This window comes from Saccostrea cucullata, unplaced genomic scaffold (genome assembly GCF_032062105.1).
Source record: "Saccostrea cucullata isolate Sc308-1 unplaced genomic scaffold, CSIRO_AGI_Scuc_v1 ctg11710, whole genome shotgun sequence".
In the NCBI taxonomy this organism is placed as follows: Eukaryota; Metazoa; Mollusca; class Bivalvia; order Ostreida; family Ostreidae; genus Saccostrea; species Saccostrea cuccullata.
In genome coordinates, this window is record NW_026922694.1 from 1 (window position 1) to 20,245 (window position 20,245).

Consider the following 20,245-nt stretch of genomic DNA (forward strand, 5'->3'; position numbering starts at 1 on the left):
TACAATCATGGCTTTCCATTTGAACAAAATCTACAACAGGTCTTTGAACATTTATACTGTTGACCCCCTATGATTATATTCATGCATGTATATCCTTCCTATTTTCCTATTTGCTCCATTTAGCTCCTGTTATAAATAACTTGTAATTCATATAAATGTGAGTGTATAAACAGTGGATTAATATAATTTATCTGAGAACAGTACATTGTGACAAAAACTCAATACTAACAGCATTTTTCCATAAAATTCATTTTTATTTAAAATTTCTAATATATTATTATAAAATAAATTGAAACAAACATTAATAGAATGGATACAACATGAATTAGGGTTTATAGTAAAATTACATTTATTACTCACCATGAGTTGCTTAATCTGTCATATCTATGTAATATGTTCGTGTTAAAAACTTACTTAATTACAAACTATATTTCAATGCAAGTTCAAAGAGTCTTTCTAATAATTTTTCTTTCAAACGTCAAAATTGAAGTTTTCACAGTCGTTTACCAATTTTTTCTGGTCGCATCTAAAGATGAAATCAATAATCAACACTCTAATAACTGTTGCTTAAGAACTAACAAAACCTGTGACAGTTAAAACAAATCAAGTTTTATTTCTCACTTGTGTTGTTTGTTGACATTATACGTGTTACGTAATTCTCTGAATATTACAGAAATCGGATGCGAGTACTTAAAATTGTCTAGTTTTAAAATTTCCCTTGAAGCCTCTCACAATTCAAGTAAAATAAACAGGATCCTGGTGTATCAAGTCAATTGTATAAATCTGTACATTCTCAATTTTCACCAGAAAACACTCCACTTGCTCCTAGGGCAACTAGAACTATGAAAAGGACAAACACTGCTGTGACACCAGCTATAATTATTGTCATCTTCCGGTTCCGCCATATTTCGCTCCTCTTTATTCTATTAGTTGTCCTCTGAAAGTTTTGTGCCTGTGAAAAAATTGTACAACTTTAAAACAATATTTAAAGCACATTTAAGTTATCAACACTTCAATTAAAATATCTTTTTTTAAAGTGTATCATCAATTTTATTCTTTTTTAAATAAAAATATATAAGGAGAGGCCTATTGTCATCTAAGTTTTAGATTTGGGTTAATAATTATTTTGCATTTTATACATGAAATATATGGAGATAACAAACAGTGTTCAAGCTCAAAAGTCCATAAAACAATACAAAACAGGAGCAGGGCAAACAAGGACCTCCAAAACAATAGAGGTGGGATCAGGTGACATGGAGGAATGAGCATTCCCTGCCGACCGGTCACACCGGCCGTGTGCTCCCTGTCAGGATCGGGAAATAACGGGAAAATCTGTAGTCAATTCAGTGTGAAACAATGAACTAACAATTAGTATGTAAAACATCAGTTAGAATTGACTCAATGGTATATTGTATGTGCTGACAAGGTCATTGTATCGGCCATAGAACTTACAAATTGAGGAAATTAAACGAGACTGCTGATATCCTTATTTTATCATCAATTTATTTGTCAATAATTTACCTCGTTTTTAGAAATTGTACATACGTAGAGCACGATCTTCCGCATCGAAAAAATATGTTTGATTCATTATGAAGAAAAATTATTTGATATTATCAAATAGACTAATACCTTTATAATTAAAAGCACATTCAAAAAATCATATATTATATATATATATATATATATATATATATATATATATATATATATATATATATATATATATATATATATATTTTTTAACAAGAGGCCCATGGACCTTATTGGTCACTTGAGCATCATGCAACAACTTTCCAACAATTGAATTTGGTTTTTGTTTCAAACCAGAGGCCAAGAAATTCACAATTTTGAAAGAGGCACCAGTGCTCATCATAACTATACACTCAGCATGTTTAGTTGGTTACTTAAGGTAGGATTCTTCTCAAATTTCTTGTATTTAAAAATTGATGAAATTTTCACAGATTTTTAAAGATTTCATTAAAGTGGTTTTGGCCCCACCCCTCAGGCCCCGGGGGGCGGGGACCATGAAATTCACAATTTTCGTTTCAAGATGTATTTAAAATGAAATCACTAAGTGATGGTATCTAAGTGATGGTATCAGTGAGATTAAATTTGACCTTTTAATATTAGAGGCAAGGTCAGGTCAAGGTCATTACCTTGGTCATTTTCCTGGACATTAAAAATAAAAAAATTACTGTTTCCTATCATGCGCTCCCTTCTTGTACTTCAAAAGATTGAATGTTTTTCTTTTTGCTTAAAAAGATACTACCATATAGGGCCTATAAGATGATATTACCCAATTGACATAGATAATTTAAATAAAATGGATATTTGCTAATCCAAATTTTCTCTACTTTTCTTAAATTTTTAGGATATATTAGTTATTTTTATATGCTTCCTATATTTAACTTTTTCTCATTTTCACATATAGTAAAGTTGACACATAAAGGTACAAAATGATACAAAAACTAAAACTTTTGATCGTTTACTAAGAGAGAAATAACACTTTTTATGGATTTTTGACTCAAATCTGTACTTAGATTTTAAGCATTTAAAAGCCAACATAGTTCTAGTATGTGTGAAAAATCTTATTTATTTGATATATTTTGAAACTTTAATCCCTCATTATTAATTTAACTTACTTTTGAAATTTTCGTCTGGTCTTTTATTGCGTAAAAATTATAACTAAATTCAGTGTTCTATAATAATTTTGAGAGGCCACCATTCCGCCAAAAATATAGTCCCTGCTAGTTTCAAACGCAGTTTACCATTTCTATTTAAAGTTATACAATTGTGACGAGAAAAGAAAAATATGGTCTTTTAAATCTCTTGCACCTAAATATATAAAACATATAAGCAAATATACTTTGAATATTTCATCTAGTCAGAAGCCAGAGAAGAATCCTACCTTAATACCCATAGGCAGAGAACGGGAACAAAAAAATAATCAGTAATCAACTAATCAGTAATATTCATCAATTATCAGTAGTGCCCACCAACAGGAATCCCTGACCTTAGTTCCACACATTTCACAATTTAGGAAAGGCATCCTTGTTCATCATAAATGTTTGATTTATATCGAGGCGTATTTCAAAGCATTAATTCATTTTCAGTATATATATGTAATTACAGTCCCCCCCCCCCCCCCGCCTCCCCCCTCCATTTGCCCACTATGGAACCCCTGATCCAGGGGCCTTGAAATTCACAATTTTGGAAGAATGGCCCTTGCTCATCTTAACTATGTATTTAGTTAGTTTGTTTAATGCCCAGGAACAGAGAGAAGATTTTCAAAGAATTCATGCATTTTCAATAGAGTATACCCCCGGTATGTAATCTACATTGCCCCGCCCTAACAACATATCTCCTGACCCTGGGGCCATGAAATTCACAAATTTAGAAGAAGCACCCTTCCTCATCATAACTATGTATGTAGTTTCTTTGTTTAATATCCAGGAGCAGAGAAGATTTTCAAAGCATTCATGTATTTTTACTATATTATCAATAGAGCTCCACCCTATAGCTAGAAGTCCTGACCCTGGGGCAATGAAACTCACAAATTTCGAGGAGCACCCTTCCTCGTCATAACTATGCATGTAATTAGTTTGTTTGATACCCAGGAGCAGAGAAGAAGATTTTCAAAGAATTCATGCATTTTCACAATATAATCTATTTAGCCCTGCCCTAGAACTAGAACCCCTGACCCTGGGGCCATGAAATTCACAAAAGTAAAAAAGGTACACTTCCTCACCATAGCTATGTATGTAGTTTGTTTAATAAACAGGAGCAGAGAAGATTTTCAAAGAATTCATGCATTTTCAGGACTCAATGCTTATTACATTCATGCCAACAGTTTGACTGTTTGATGTCCGGGAGTAAAGAAGATTTTTAAAGATTGCTTTTATTTTTAATGGTTTTGGCCCCATCCCTCAGGCCGCAGGGACCATGAAAATTACAACTTTTTCCCTTTCCCCACAGATTTTTTATGCTTAAATTGGTTGAAATTCGTTGAGTGGTTGCAGAGAAGAGGCTGAAAATGTTCAAATGTTAACATACGAACGACGACGACGAACGAAAACGGATAGCATTAGGTCACCTGGGTGACTAAAAAGTGTATTTCATGGTTTAGGGTGGTCAAATTTTAAGAAATAAGTTATTAGGAGCCTCAGCAAATGAACTGTTCGATATCGGGTAAACTGATCGCAAGTCGAAAATGACCGCGAGTCGAACGTTCTACACCTTTTAATAATCAACAAGAGGCCCACGGGCCTTATAGGGCACCTGAGCATCAAGTTACAACTTTCCAACAATTGAATTTGGTTCATGTTTAAAACCAGAGGCCATGAAATTCACAATTTTGAAAGATGCATCATTGCTTATCATAATTATACACTTAGCATGCTTACTCTGGTTACTTAATACCCAGTTGTCCTTATAACAATTTGCGCACCCCATCCCACAGGAACCATGGACCCTGTGCCACATATTTCAAAATTTTGGAAATTTTATCAAAACTTTTATTTTGTCATAAATGGTTGATTAATACCAAAGAGCAGATTTTAAAGAATTTAATTTATTTCAGGCTATGTAACCAACTAACACCCAATAACCCATACCTCTGACCCAGGGGCCCTGAAATTAACCATTTTGGAAGAGGCATCTATCTTCATATTTATTATGCACCTAGATCATTGGCATAATACCAAGAGCAAAGAAAAAGATTCTCAAGGAATTCATGCATTTTCAAAGTATAATCTATATATCCCCGCCCTAACACAAGAACTCCTGACCCTGGGGCCATGAAATTCACAAATTTAGAACAGGCACCCTTCCTCATCATAGCAATGTATGTAGTTTGTTTGTTTAATACCCAGGAGCAGAGAAGATTTTCAAACAATTCGTGCATTTTTACGATATAATCTATATAGCCCCACCCTAGCACCAGAACCCCTGGCCCTGGGGCCAGGAAATTCATAATTTTGGAAGAGGCAGTCTGATTCAACATAACTATATACTTGGTTAGTTAATTTAATGCCCAGGAGCAGAGAAGAAGATTTTCAAATAAATAATGCATTTTCACTATATAATATATTTAGCCCTGCCCTAGAACTAGAACCCCTGACCCTGGGGCCATGAAATTCACAATTTTGGAAGAGGCAGCTTTATTCAACATAGCTATGTACTTTGTTAGTTCATTTAATGCATATTAGCAGAGAAGAAGATTTTCAAATAAATAATGCATTTTCACTATATAATCTAGTTAGCCCTGCCCCAGCACTAGAACCCCTGACTCTTGGGCCATGAATTTCAGAATGTTGGAAGAGGACTCAATGCTGATTACAATCATCCTAACAGTTTGACTTCTTTGTGTCCAGGAGTAAATAAAAAGATTTTTAAAGTTTGCATTAAGTTCAGTGGTTTTGTCCCATCCTCCAGCCCTCCCCCCCGGGGGGGGGGGGGAACCATGAAATTCAAATATTTTGTTCCCCTTCACCCATTGATGTTTTATGCCAAAATTGGATGAAATTGGTGGAACGGTTGCGGAGAAGAAGCTGAAAATTTCAAATGTTAACGCACAACACACGACAACTAACAAAAACAGATAGCAATAGGTCACCTGAGTTTACTCATGTGACTTAAAAATTGAAAACAACATCCTTAAGTATAAAGAACCTCACAGTTTGTTCTAAGCCTTCTGCTCTGTCTTGTAAGACCTCTATCTTGTCTCCTCTCTCTAAAACCTTCCCTATATTGTCCTTCATCACAACCTTGACATCGTCCACTTGTCGATTTAAGTCATTCACTCTGGAGTTTTCTGCCATTATTACTCTTTTTTCTTATTTGTCTCAAAGTGTTGCTCATAAACTGTACAATTTCACTGTCATCAAGGTTTTCCAAATTCTTTAAATCATTGTCTTTATCTGAAATCAATTGTTGATTTAATTAAACCGAATTATGAAGAATAGAACTTATAGAACAAAAAAAAGACGAATACGTACGTTTTGAAATTGTTTTATGCCCTTTGGTTTAGTCACCTCCATTAAGGGTCTTAACATGTAAAAAAAAAAAACAGATACTTACGTCCTTTAAATTATTTCTTTGCTCTATTTTCAAGCATTATGACGGAAGTTCACAGAAGAAATTATAAGATAGACATTGCCAAAAATATTTCTCTTGCTTCCTGTTTATACGTGACATTGTTAAATGATCTAAAGAGTATATCACACACTGTGGAAAAATATAGATGAAAATGGCTTACCTTTAATCTACAACATTGACAAAACACTTTCTTTCCAACCAACTTCCTTCTTTGTGTTTATCTACAAATTTTACAGCGCAAAAAAAATCATATCAACTGTAACAATGTATGCATGATATGGGTATCGCATGACATATTAATAGAATTTTTTATATCTCTCTCACCTTTAAAATTCTAAAAGGATTACAATAATAATGTTAATTGTTTAAAAATATTTTAGAAAAATATATTCACACATACGATCATATTTTTTCTTAAGAAATTTTTAAATTGTGAAAATTAAGCAAAAATTCTCCAACAAACAAAATATGTTTTTTCACATACTTACCTGTATGGTTCTAATACCTCTAGTAGTTGTTCAAACCCTTACTGTAAATTATCAAAAAAGAAAAAAAAGTTGTTTTTTAAATACATCTGCGTTATTTAAGGAAACTATATTTGTACCGAGAAGCACGATATCAAGTCACTAGTTTACAAAGGGGGGATTTCCTTCCTCTCTTGAGAATTCTTAAGAAGTGTTCAATATGTAAATGTGGTATTGAGGACAGTTTTTCGACGAGCAAATCTTTTCTTGAAGAAAATAACAGTTTTAAAACCGAAGTGAGTTAGTCATGTGTTCAAATCCTGACGCCTGTGATGTTCAAATGGATCGGATCACGTGACGAAAACAGCGCAAGGTGTAACTCAGCTTGGTGAGCGGTAATGATTTGAATTAGGACGCTTAATATAGTACAGTAATTCCATTCTGTGAATAATATTTTGTAAAAGACTAATTTATTCATCAAAATTTCCATATCTTTGTTTCAACATAGGACTAAAGCAGATCATAATCTTTAAGTCTATGATTTCAATTAAAAAAATTGGGTCAGAAGTTAATAACCCTTATATCCAGGTCCAGTAAAAGGATCCTGTCCCAAAATATTATATCAGTTTACTCTTCTTTTCGTAAATTTAAGTAAAAACTCCCAATGATATAAAGACAGAATAATCCAGTGATTTTGTATCATAAAAATGCATGTGAATAGGGAACAATCCTTCAAAATTTACTTTTTCCGCATTAAAACAATTGTCAGACATCAATACTTCAGTCTAAATTTTGCAAATTTCAATTGAAAGGGTACTGGACTCTGCACCAGAAGGGTCAATATTAAACAGGACTCTGTACCAAAAGGGTCAATAAGGGGTCTATTGTGCTAATTTGCATAACGGCCAAATTGAAATACTGTAGGCCTTAATTGGTAAAACAGAAATTGAGAAAAGCAAAGATTAATTTGGATTTAAATTTTATTTCATTTGCGCTTTATCTAGTAAAACTTGGTCTAACATCTATACTTCACAAAGTCAAAGATTTCCCTCTCAATCGTCCCAAAATCTTATATGAAATAAACGCTCCGGAAAAAAGCAGTCGTCTGAGATTCCGTTTGACGTAGCTGACGTTACAAATTTGGTCTTGACTCGGGGGCCCTAACACCCCATTCATACGACGAAAATTTGCTTATGTGTGCAAATTTACATATAAGTACATGTAAATCTACACACGTAAGTAAAAGTTAATTTGATAAGCGTTCAGAAGAGATTTATGTGCTGTTAGTAAATCCTCATATTTTCATATCAAATAAGGAAATGGACAGATTCAGAATTGTAAATTTTTTTTATAGAAAAAGTGTATTTCCTTACTGTTTGGCTAAAAGACTAACTTTTGAATGTTCCTTAAAGACAAGGGTCGAAGTCCGATACACTAAGTTCATGGAACAAAAGAAAAGGAACTTTACGATTTTAAGGACAAAGAATGGTTTAAGAATCTACACATGAAGGAAAATTTATTACTAATTTTTTTTTGTTTTAATGTTGGAAAATGTGTTGGCCTCTGTCCTAAAGACTGCAGAAGAGACATAGAGTGTAAAGAAAAAAGGTGACTCTTGCCATCTACTGATTGACGTTTTCAGTACAAATACAAATATAGGACGATTAGAATGTTTTTGGTGTTGGGAAATCTACAGTACATCAAGTGTGTAAGACCATATAAAATATTCGCTTGAATATGACACATGAAGGATATGGAGACAACGAACAGTATTCAATATCAAAGTCTATAAAAAATGCAAAATAGGAGCAGAGCAAACACGGACCTCCAAAATATCAGAGGTGGGATCAGGTGCCATGGAGGAGTGAGCATCCCCTGCCGACCGGTCACACCCACCGTGTACTCATTGTCATGATCGGGAAATAACGGAAAAATCCGTCGTCAATTCAGTATACATGTATACACATTTGACAAACAATTAGCATGAAAAAACGTCAGTCATGTAATTATTTTCAATGAGAAAGAAAGGGATGAAGAAAACTAACATGATCGATCTCAAAAATCTTTGAACAATACAAATATATGAATAGAAAATTAACACGAACCCCTGGACATTCATGCTGGAATCGGATGCCAAAGAGGATAATTACGAATGCTTACTTTCAACGAGTTTATTGAAATTCCTGTAACACTAACTTATATATGAATAGCTTACCTGAATTAAAAACAGAATGGTAGAAGAAAGTCACCAAGAGCTAATGGGGCCCGAGCAATTGATTGAATGCATGTTCCTATCATAGTTCCGGAGCATTCCAAAGGAGACAACTTGTATAGTAAGGACATTATTTGTTGATCCTACAGGGCACTTGTTTGCGACCACAGCTATATCTTTAGAGAAATGAAAATAGGTTTGCCAGAAAGGTTGCAAGATGCCCTCGTTTTTTGCAAATTCGAAAATTTATCTCGGAGGAGATAATGGCTCCTTGTTTAGAGTTTTACCTTCTAGCCACCATGTTTACCAACTGACATTTTTACGCGCCAATGCATACATAACCGAAGCAACACTTAGATTTATCAAGAAACAAAACAAAATACATACATAAGTAAATTTGCTGCGTGTTCATACGACAAAATTTACACACATGAACTACTAATTTGCTATAAAGTGTACGCAAAAGTTAATTTGCACCTAGTCCTGACCAAGTGTATATTTACTCAACTGTGCAGAATTTGCATATGAGTAAATAAGTTCATACGACAAAAATTGCACACCTGAGTAAATTTACTTATGTATAAAATATACTGAGGTATGCAAATCATGTCGTATGAATGGGGTGAGCTCACTTTTGATCTCAGTCTCACTTTTACAAAAAAATAAAGGCCTAGTGTAAAAGTGGGACTGAGATAGAAATATCTGTTTTATAGCCCCGGGGTGTTTAATTAGTTTTATCAAGTTGAATTTCATTTAAAGATTTAAGTACACTTTTTAAAATACATAAATGTTATTTATTTAAGTAGGCCTTAGACTGGTTTGAATTCCTGACGTCCAAGTTAAGCCGAAGGGCCTATCCCTTTAATATTTTTCAAAAGGTGTTCGTAATGAACTTCAAATTCACTTTAATTTACTTCAATTACAACTACCCTATAACTTTAGGAAAAAAAATACTTTAGTTTGCAAAATTCACTAATAAGTCTAATTCATACGTTCTTCCATATTTTCAACATCAGGGCGAATTTTGAGGGAAAATAGATTGAGAAGGGCCAACAATCGTCAATACAGACTTCTAGTTATAACAAGCAGTAGTATACAATATGAAGTTTGGAGGAAAATGCTTTAAAAAATGAAAATATATCTTACTGAAATCGTCTGCTAGATCTACACTGTTTACCTTTGCAACAGGAATTTGAAAGATTCCGACCCCGATCTTATTTATTTAGTTCGAATTATGCACGAATAATAATTTTTGCACAAAGTAAGTTAGATACAAATTTTCAATAATATAATACCCGGTAACAAAAAAAAGAAATATAATTTTTATTGAGTCAATCTTAATTTTGAAATCTAAAACAGTCTTTCGTTTAGAGGAAAAAATAGATTTCATGCTACCTCTCCTACTCCTAGGTACATTTATTTATATTTTTTTTATTTAATGAAAACATTTCCAATGACATGCTACGGTCCACTTTCAACAGTCGACTTTCGAATATTGAAGGTAAGCGGACAAGTTGAAAATATCAAGTGAGGACTGAATGCCAGTTCTTTTTAAATAAAATCCCAATGTTCTAGAAGTAATGCATTTTTATTCCTATATAGAATTTTACTGAACAAGGGGATTTAATCCTATGTATCGTGGAGCGCTTTAATTATCGTTGATTAATTTGTTAATTAATTCTTAATTTCTTAACAAAAATGATTAAAATACTGTGATCAAATTAATGTTATTTCTTCAGGCGAGCGCCTACAATGTACAACACAATTAACATTCTTTGAGTACATATTAATATGAGACGATTATTAGTGCACGCGAACGGAGCATAATCTTTTACTAAAGACACTTGATTATTTGCCGTTTTTACATGTAGAGTGACATGTAACATGATTGTAACATTCATTTCTCAAGGGAAAAAATATTTTTAGCTCCTTAAAAACTGAATAAAAACTCTTATTTACCTATCTAGTGCTTTTAAAAAATATATAATAAAAGTGTAAAGTTTAAGTTGGGTCATTCATGTTTTTCCTATTATCTTTATTTTCCCAAAATTGAAGATGCAACAATGCTTCTCTCGTTTATAGTCTTGCATATTTTTCCATACCATATAGAAAAGAAAGTATTGCTTTGGTATCGACAATCCTTGACAATCTCGTGTAAGTGTTTTATATACTATAGCCTCGATTGGCAAGCATCCTTTTATTTATTATACATGTATACGAAAATAAGATATCTCTTTAAACTTACCCGGTATCCAAAAAGACATCTCTTCAAAATAGGAAATATTTCTTAATGGCTTACATGTATAATCCATGCACTTAAGGAGACTATTCTTGAATTTAGAGAGATATCTCCTGTACTTTGAAAGACATATCTCTGAATATTTTTATATCTTTCTAAGAATGCTGAAGAGAGAAATTTCACTTATCCATAAAGAGATATCTCTTTCGTTTTTCAAATAGAGAGATCTCTCATGCAGGAAACTACAGATCTGTTTTCCTTTTTTTCTAAGGTTGAATGTCTTTATATATTGTAATAGTGACCATTTGTGTGAGAACTAGTGCATTTTTATCACCTTTTCACATATCAAATTTTTGCAACATTATTTACATTGGCGTCGGAAGCAAATTGAAAGTGTGTACGTTGGGGGGGGGGATAAGTGAAAAGAAAAAAATTCAAACCTACCAAAAAAAAAAAATTGACAAGCAAAAATTAAAAAAAAAAAGGAAAAATTGTGTCCAAAGACGAAAATCCTATTTCGTGGTGGTGGTGGTGGTGGTGGTGGTGGTGGTGGTGGGGAGGGGGGGGGGAGGATCAAACTTCTTTCAATAACAAGTTTTTTTCCCCTACACTTCCCTTTTTGACCTTAGCTGCAACGTGCCTTTTAAAAGTGGAGGGGGGGGGTTAACCTACACCCCAATGTTCAATCCTTACATTATGTCTATCTTTGCCAAAAAAGTAACCCCCCCCCCCCCGTTCCGACGCCTAAGATTTAAAACAGATGATAAATGAATATTTTTTTAATGATCTTGTAAAAAGGAGGTGCAATCGCACCCAACGCACCCCCGCATCGAGGGCCTTTTCAAACCTTACAGTTACAACAGATGTTTGTTTTTATTTTTTAAATTTTAATCATATTCATTGCAGTAATAATATTTTTTTCGATAGCAATATGCATTGAATTGCCATTAATATGTATTTAAATTAAAGTTTAAACTTCTCTCGGTTAGAATTCATAAGCAATTATAACTATTCTCGATCAGGTTGTAATCGGATTTTCCCGAAAGGAAGAATCCAATTATGAACTGTCGATTTTAGAATCTTTAATGTATAGTATGTACAGGTGTTTGCTATTACACATTGTTTTTCACAGATGACAAAACCGTGGAAAAAAGTGATTGACGTGGAAACGTCATTTCACATGCATGTATCAACATAGAGGAATATACTTATACCGAATTTTCTGTAAATGTGTATTTTTAGAACAAAAGGGAAAACATGTGGAGTATAAATTGACTATACACGTGTTTAAGGCTATTTATTCAGCGTATGGCTACAAATCCAGGATTTTTGAATTCTTAAATAAGTCCATTTTGACTGACATTGAAGTTGGATAAGGGCACCGTTCTCTGGTATGTATATACAGACTACTAGTATATATTGTTTACCTTTCCACTTGAAAAGAAAAGAGCGGATCAAAAGGGAGCGAGATACTTTTAACACTACAAGATGTTTTGGTATACAAATTTTTTAAAGAATAGAAATACATTTTACATGATCTTATTAATTTGACATAATTAAAAATCCTGTCAAATATTTAACTCTATATATATAGTCACCTTTATTGTTAACATACACCTAGCTACACTTATCGTGCTGTTATATTTTTTTTATTCAAATAAGTGTAAATAACATGTGAACCGGTTTTCATTTTTTGAGAAGACACATTTATACATAGATATACAGTTCTTATATTTTCTGATTTATCGCAACATTTATTAAAAATCCGCGATGCATACTTCCCTGTTTAACTCGAACCACTTGATAGATTATAATCTGAATGGTAAAACACACATTCTAAATCATATACGATACGTATTTAATTAGTAATTTAGCGATTGATCGTCAACAATAAACACATCAATCTTGTTCTAATTATCTAGCTTGTAACCGTAAAGCATTAAAACATTTAGAACTGAATTATCCCAGGTATTTAAAAACAACGCTGAACAGAAAAGGAACAAGCTAATTCAGATTTGTGTCCCCGCTTAAAGAAAAAAAAGAGCGTGCACGAATCTAGCGAAACTAGAGGGCTCAACCGGGCAAGGGGGGGGGGGGGGTTAGGGAGTTATGGTATAAAATTTCATTTCAACAGCCCAAAAGCTACTTGAGATATCGCCCAGGTGGGCCAGACAGGAAAGTTTTATATCCAGAATGAAATTTTAAATTACGACCTTGCCTTTGACCACAATATCAATACGTAGGGATCTTCCTTAAAATTATAATTATGAGATTGTCAATATTATATGATGTTAAATTACAAGATTTCGCAAGTTAGGACAATGGTGATAATATTGTGCAGGGGAAAATATTTCATATGAGTTATTTTTAAACCCCAGCTTGAACAGTTGGAGGGTATATACTTTATATTGATCGGGATGTCCGTCCTTCCGCCTGTATACGTCCGTCTGTTACATGTACGCTTTGGGGTACCCTGTATCTCCTAACACTGATTGAAATTTAACTAGAGGTACTGTGAGCAATGAGCTCACTAAATGATACCCCCCGCCTCCCATATGAATATATTGGCAGTATCCATGTTTTGCTCTGGAAAATCCAAAATATATGTCAGATCAAAAAGTAAAATAGGAGGTGCACAATGGCAATATGTAATAAAGATTCTGTGAAAGTTTCATTAAATTTCCTTCAGTGGTATGAGAGGAGTTGCGGATAAGAGATGGGTACCCCAAAGCGTAACAGACGGACGGACGGACAGACGGAAGGACGGACGGACAGACGGACGGACGGACGGACAGACGTACAGACGGACGGAAATACCGATTACTATATACCCTCCCGCTTTTCAAGCGGGGGGTATAATGAAACTTTCTAAGAATCTTTGTAATATATTGCCATTTTGAACCTCTTTTTTTTACTTTTTGATCGGATTAATATTTCAGGTTTCCCATGCCAAAATATGGACAATGCTATTTTTCTATAATATTGAAGGATATCCATCTCTTATCCACGAATCCTTCTACACCACTTTATATAATTTGATGATATTTTCAAAGATTCTTTATATTAACATAATGCTATTGTGCATCTGTTATTTTTTGACCTCACACTTATTTCAGGTCTCCCACAGCAAAACATAGACTTTCTCATTATAAACATATGAGAGGCGGTGGTATCATTACGTGAGCTCAGTGCTCAGTACCTTTAGTTTACTTTTTTGACATTGTTTTTATTATACCCCCCGCTTGAAAAGCGGGAGGGTATATAGTAATCGTTAATTCCGTCCGTCCGTCCGTCTGTTACGCTTTGGGGTACCCATCTCTTATCCGCAACTCCTCTCATACCACCGAAGGAAATTTAATGAAACTTTCACAGAATGTTTATTACATATTGCCATTGTCCACCTCCTATTTTACTTTTTGATCCAACACATATTTTGTATTTTCCAGAGCAAAACATGGATACTGCCATTATATTCATATGGGAGGCGGGGGTATCATTTAGTGAGCTCATTGCTCACAGTACCTCTAGTTTTTTTTTTTTTTTTTGGTTTGTTTTGTAGCATATACTACGACGGCGTATTCGTGCCATATTGACAATGTAGAGAATTTTTTTTAAAAATCGTTTGTACGATTTTTTAAATCGTTTGAACGATTTAGAAAATTGTTTGTACGATTTGTTAAATCGTTTGTATGCGGAATTGTTAAATCGTTTGTAAATCCTAAAACGGTAAATCCTGCCATGATAGCTTTCCAGTACAACCACCTGTATCCATGCAATTGACCACATGACTCAAGTGTTTCCTCAATGAAAAGAGCTACATCCCGTAGGTCGGATTTTTATTTACGTTTGAACATTCCCAATTTAGCTGTTGTCCTTTTCAACGTTCGTTCACGAACAAAGACTCGGTGAGTTTGCGAAAGGATCTGTGCAATTTCCGAAAAAGTGAAACCCATCTTGAAATATCGCTCTGCCATTCATCGTGTCATTCATTAAAACTATGCGTGGATACGTTGTCCTACTTGTGCAAGGTATTCTACTACGCTTCTTCTACATGTAATAACAAAAAATAAAAATTGTACAAACGAATTTTTAAATCGAACAAACGATTTTCTAAATCGTGCGAACGATTTCACAAATCGTATAAACGATTTAACAAATCGTACAAACGTTAACAAATCGTACAAACGATTTTCGAAATCGTTCAAACCATAGACCTAAGATCTATGTTCAAACGATTTAAAAATCGTACAAACCGTTTTATAAATCGTTCAAACGATTTTAAAAAATTGTACAAACGATTTTTAATTTTTTTTCTACATTGTCAATATGGCACGAATACGCCGTCGTAATATTCCCCTCACAGAAAGTAAATGATTGTGCCCCTTTCTCAATGAAATTGCTTCTTCCTGGCCTGTTCATGCATATATAATAAATCATGAATATTCTGGTGTGTGCATTTCTGGATACATTACGTAAAAATGCATTCAAGTTAGGTCTGGGTCATACTTATATAGTTGCTCTGGAATGGATTTGCTCCAAAAACTTTTTACCATGGTCAGAGTCTGGATATTGTTCTTTAACACATTTAGTATCTGACGTAAGACTGCATGGGAGTTAACATTCGTAGCTTCATCATTATGTAGTATAAAGAATTGCTTACGGTGATGCTTACCGTTACTTTGAAGTACTAGTAATTTAAGCCTGATCAACTTTAACTTCAGTCAATCACCAATCTAATAAAAAAAAATGAGATCTTTGATCCGCTCAAGTTAGATCGCCACACAAAGCGATTAGATCTTTGTGTGGCGATCTAGTTGGGGCGGATCAAAAATCTAATTTTAATTAGATTTGTCAAACACATGGAAAACGTATGGTACATTTAGCATCCAAAGCACAGGCACTTGATTCGGTAATAATTTTTTGACAGTATATTAATAACATGTACAATTATAGAGTGATTCATCTTACAATTTTTAACACATTAAGTATTTTTTTTTTCATTTTGTTTATTTCAGTTTTCTAATTACAGTGTTCGTGCACTGGTGTTTCGTTTTTACCAAGTGTATTCTTTACTCATATGCTGCGCCAAGTGTCATTGACCTACTAGTAGTGACGATATTATATACCATATCATGCTTCCGATAGATTTTCGGTAAATTTTATACATGATTTACACATTTTTATAAAATAGGTTAAACCGATGAAGCATATAAATTTTTCTATCCAAATTTTCAGCAGTTTTACATGGATTGTGAATTCATATACTGTATACACGTATTTATATATCTGGCACGCGGATCAAAGTAGCGTAAAAATTCGTCTGATTTAGTTATAGACAGGGGGTAGCCCAAGCGCTGGTAAGAGGAGTGTAACCTGATTATTCTGTTCATAGTTGTGTAAAAAGATTTAAAAAAATAAACATATGGGTGTACTTTTCAAGATTAGATGCAACAAAGCAGATACAGTGAAGCGTTAGAAAATAAATACTTAAAAACAATAATTTTAGATTTCCGGAAACAGGTAGCTAGGCTCAGGTGTGGATCCAGGATTTTTTCTGGGGGAGGAGGGTTGCACTCTAGTGAAAACATTTCCGCCAACCAAGAAATTTCTTGACAAGCGAAAAAAAACGTAAAATCTATCTCCCAAATAAGATTTTGAAAAACCTGTTTCGTGGTGGTTGTGGTACATGTAGGTTCCATGCTTACCAAAGTCGTTTACTTTAAATAACTTGACAAATTCCGAAGGGGAGATCCCTCCCCCCCTATTTTTTCTAAAAGATGACCCTGTCTTACTTTGCGTGTGATTTGCACTTCTAATTTGCAGATATATATCGACAAAACTTCCAATCATTTTTCACTAAATAAATCATAAATTAATAAAGAAAGTAATTAATTCTTATCTGAAATGAAATGTACAACTTTTCACTAACTTTGCATGAAAATTATTATACACGAATGACCAAAAAAATATCCTTCAGCTTTGATTTTATCATCGCTGGTCAAGGGTTTCTGATCCGCTTTTCCCCTTAATTTTTTTTTAGAAGAGTAGCGGATAATTAACGAAGATGCTTTGATTTTAAATAGCAACCGAGATATTCGATTTTCTCTTTTCTGTAAAATAATAATGTAATCTCGTTGTCACAAGAATTGTTATTTATTAATATATAAACAGATATTCCACATAATTCCTGATTATATTGATAGATTAGGATGCCATCATGGAACTTGTTGCATTATGCTGATGCACCGGGTACAATGTTGACGCATATCATTCTGTACATGTTGAAGATAAAGTTCCCCTAAAATTTGAAACTTTGAAAAGGTTGGGCAAAGATTTAATATATGAATACTTGTGTGGAAATTCAGTGCTTGTTGAAAAACTGGATTTCTATTGATATAGTTATAACAAATCATGATATATTTCCCTATGTCCAATTTATTAATAGAAGTGATAAGTATATATTGCACATTATATAAAATGATAGAGTTGTAACCATTTAGGATGTCACTGGAAATAGCTTTTATTTATTTTGCACATAAAACGGAATCGTAGTGTAAGCTTATAGTGATGAATTCAAACATGAGAAAGAAGTATTTCACTAAAATTGTAAGAGCGAAAAGTATGCTTCATTGACATGAAGCTGCAAATTTTGATTGCAGTTCTACATGTTCTATAGCTTAATAAATGCTGATCCTTTCCAAGAAGGCAGAAAGTGCACATGTTTGTAAAGTAAAACTTGTGATACAGGAAACGTTATAAAATAATAAATTCTATAGGCCTAGCTAAGAATTCTTATGAATTATTTCTTATCAAATTGAAAAAGCACAGATAATTTATGAAAGATACGCTTGGAATATGTTGGTTTCACTTTTGGTGTGATGTTATTTCCGATATTTCCGAAACTTTCAGTAGCCCGCATACACTGTGTGAGTAGTATTCTAAATAACATTCTATGTTCTATTTTAAGATTTTTAGGAAAACCCATCTTTGAGTTCAGTCTGCATTGCGACAACAATCAATCCTGTCTGCGTAGTTGTACAAGAAAGTGGACCAATATTAGGACTGGATAAAGAGAGATGGTAAGCTCATTGTTTAACTCTTCTTTCATCATGTTCGTTACATTGTAAAGCAAAACGGAACAGGGCGAAGTCACGGCATGTTTAAAGCATAGGGAGAGCTGCAGGCTGCAACGTATGGCAGCCTGTTTGTGCCTCACTATGCAAATAACACAAGTATTGGTTACATCATAGAAGCCGAGTAGTATTGATTATATCGTTTTCATGGGGCGTGGAAATCGAGGGCGCGGAGGGCCCGAGATTTCCACGCTCCATGAAAACGATATAACCAATAGTACGAGGCATCTGTGATGTAAGCAACTTGTTGCATGTCTGATGACGTAAATTTCATTGAGAGTGTCAAAATTCAATAAAAAAAATTATTCAGTGTGCCATGAACTTAAGATTCATTTCAAGCTATAGCTCTTCAACATGTTGGACGTTCTTAGTAAATTTGACTTTGACTTTTTTACTGATTTTGAAGATTTTGACGATTTATCTTTGAGCCAGACACTCGACAAATATGAAATCACAGAAACAAATATCAAGGAGTTTAACGATATACAGTTTGGAGATTTTACCGTAACTTTCAAAATGGATTAAACTTTTGAACGACTGGGAACTTTCAACTGAGTAAAATACATGTATTTTAATTTAGTTAAAGACTAAGAAATAGCTAAACATGTTCATTTTTCTGAAGTTATGAACTTTTGAAATAAAATCAGTTTTTTTCTCATGACCTGATTTCTGCCTCCTGCAGTGATATATGAAGGGGCGTGGAAAGTATTATCGCATATGTGATATGGGATATATCACCACAGAAAGATCAAAGAAAATCACCGCAGATATGCGACAATGTTTTTTCATGATGTTTGAATTACTATAGTACATCTCAACTTTTCTTCGTAAATCCCCCAAAAAGGAGAAAATCCTTTAATCATTTTATGGCCATGATGGTCGATCAACTTATAATATGCATGTAGTATACAGAATAAAAATAGATAAAGAACGAAGTATAGGAAGAGGAATATAGAGGAAATGTTTATTTAAAGTGAGCTGAACCGGAAAGTTTTAATTCATCCCCTAATACATTCATAGCAGAAAGTTTCTCACTTTGCAAAAATTCAATCTAGTTAAAATTAGATGTTAGATCCGCTCGCATACTCGCTACATTGCGAGCGGATCTAACATCTAATTTTAATTAGATTGGCAAAAATTACATCCTAAACTTCCTATTGGTTCCATATACATGTAAAAGAAATTTGAAGGTTAAAATATTACAGCTCATTCGTACTCTATATCTTATTGTATTCCCAAGGTGAGAAATAAATAGCAAAACCCAAAACACAAATTTCTACTATAACGTTTTTTGATAATCAAAGTATACTAGTAGCCATTATACTTCTGAGTAAAGCAGGGGAATTTTTAAAAGTTTGTGATGTTTGGTTTGACTTATTTTCAACTGAGGGTGATTTTAATTTTGAGCCTGGTACTTGTTTATGAATCACTTTATGTTCACCTGTAGGCTAAATCAAAGTCAAAGAGGATACATGTATTCAAGCACTTCAAAAAGAAGAAAGAGAAACCCGAAACTACACACGAAATAAAGGTATGTATAAACTGTAAAGCTCATTTTAGATGTACTACAGTTGTATTAGTTACTTAGTAGCGGGTGGAGCTTAAATCAATAGCAGTCACAATTATACTGTTTGCTGTTAAAGAGATTTTGTGCATTATTTAAGGAATCACTGTCTAGTTTGTTGCGTATGCCAAGGCATCAACGATAGTTGGAAACGTGGGATAATTTGCATAAATTATGCATAATTATTATATAAATTTGACTTTGATTTCTTATATTGCCATTTCATTGTGAAATAAAACGTAAATTCAGATTTTAAAAATGTCGTCATATAGATTTAAATTACACGAGGTCTCCCATGTCAATTTCATTAAACACAAGGACAACTGCACGAGATTTACATGTGCATGCCTTCTTAGGTCCTGACTTTTTGCTTGGTGAAATTTACATTCTGGTAGAATTAATAAAGGAATCACTGTCTAGTTAGTATAGTAGGCCAGAGCATCCACGATAGTTGGAAACGTGGGATAATTTGCATAACGGGTGAATACTAACTAGACAGTGATTCCTTATATTTTCATTTCATTGTGAAATATTTAC

At 33.6% G+C, this 20,245-nt stretch overlaps 2 long non-coding RNA genes across 5 annotated transcripts; one reads left to right on the forward strand and one right to left on the reverse strand.

Annotated features, from left to right (window-relative positions):
- Nucleotides 1-822: 822 nt before the first annotated feature.
- LOC134262246 (uncharacterized) lies at nucleotides 823-9,933 on the reverse strand. 3 transcript variants are annotated; one of them, XR_009990987.1, is made up of 4 exons: nucleotides 9,919-9,933; nucleotides 6,585-6,625; nucleotides 6,257-6,317; nucleotides 5,831-5,918 (listed from the first exon to the last, which is right to left on the reverse strand). It is a non-coding gene; the product is annotated as an uncharacterized LOC134262246 (long non-coding RNA). The 3 variants fall into 3 exon arrangements; XR_009990986.1 differs by lacking the exons at nucleotides 5,831-5,918; nucleotides 9,919-9,933 and adding an exon at nucleotides 823-952 and having other exon boundaries at nucleotides 6,585-6,683; XR_009990985.1 differs by lacking the exon at nucleotides 9,919-9,933 and having other exon boundaries at nucleotides 6,585-6,695.
- On the forward strand, nucleotides 6,757-19,672 carry LOC134262245 (uncharacterized). Of its 2 annotated transcripts, XR_009990984.1 has the most exons (4): nucleotides 6,757-6,955; nucleotides 12,262-12,402; nucleotides 17,979-18,090; nucleotides 19,592-19,672. It is a non-coding gene; the product is annotated as an uncharacterized LOC134262245 (long non-coding RNA). The 2 variants fall into 2 exon arrangements; XR_009990983.1 differs by lacking the exon at nucleotides 6,757-6,955 and having other exon boundaries at nucleotides 12,101-12,402.
- Nucleotides 19,673-20,245: the final 573 nt, after the last annotated feature.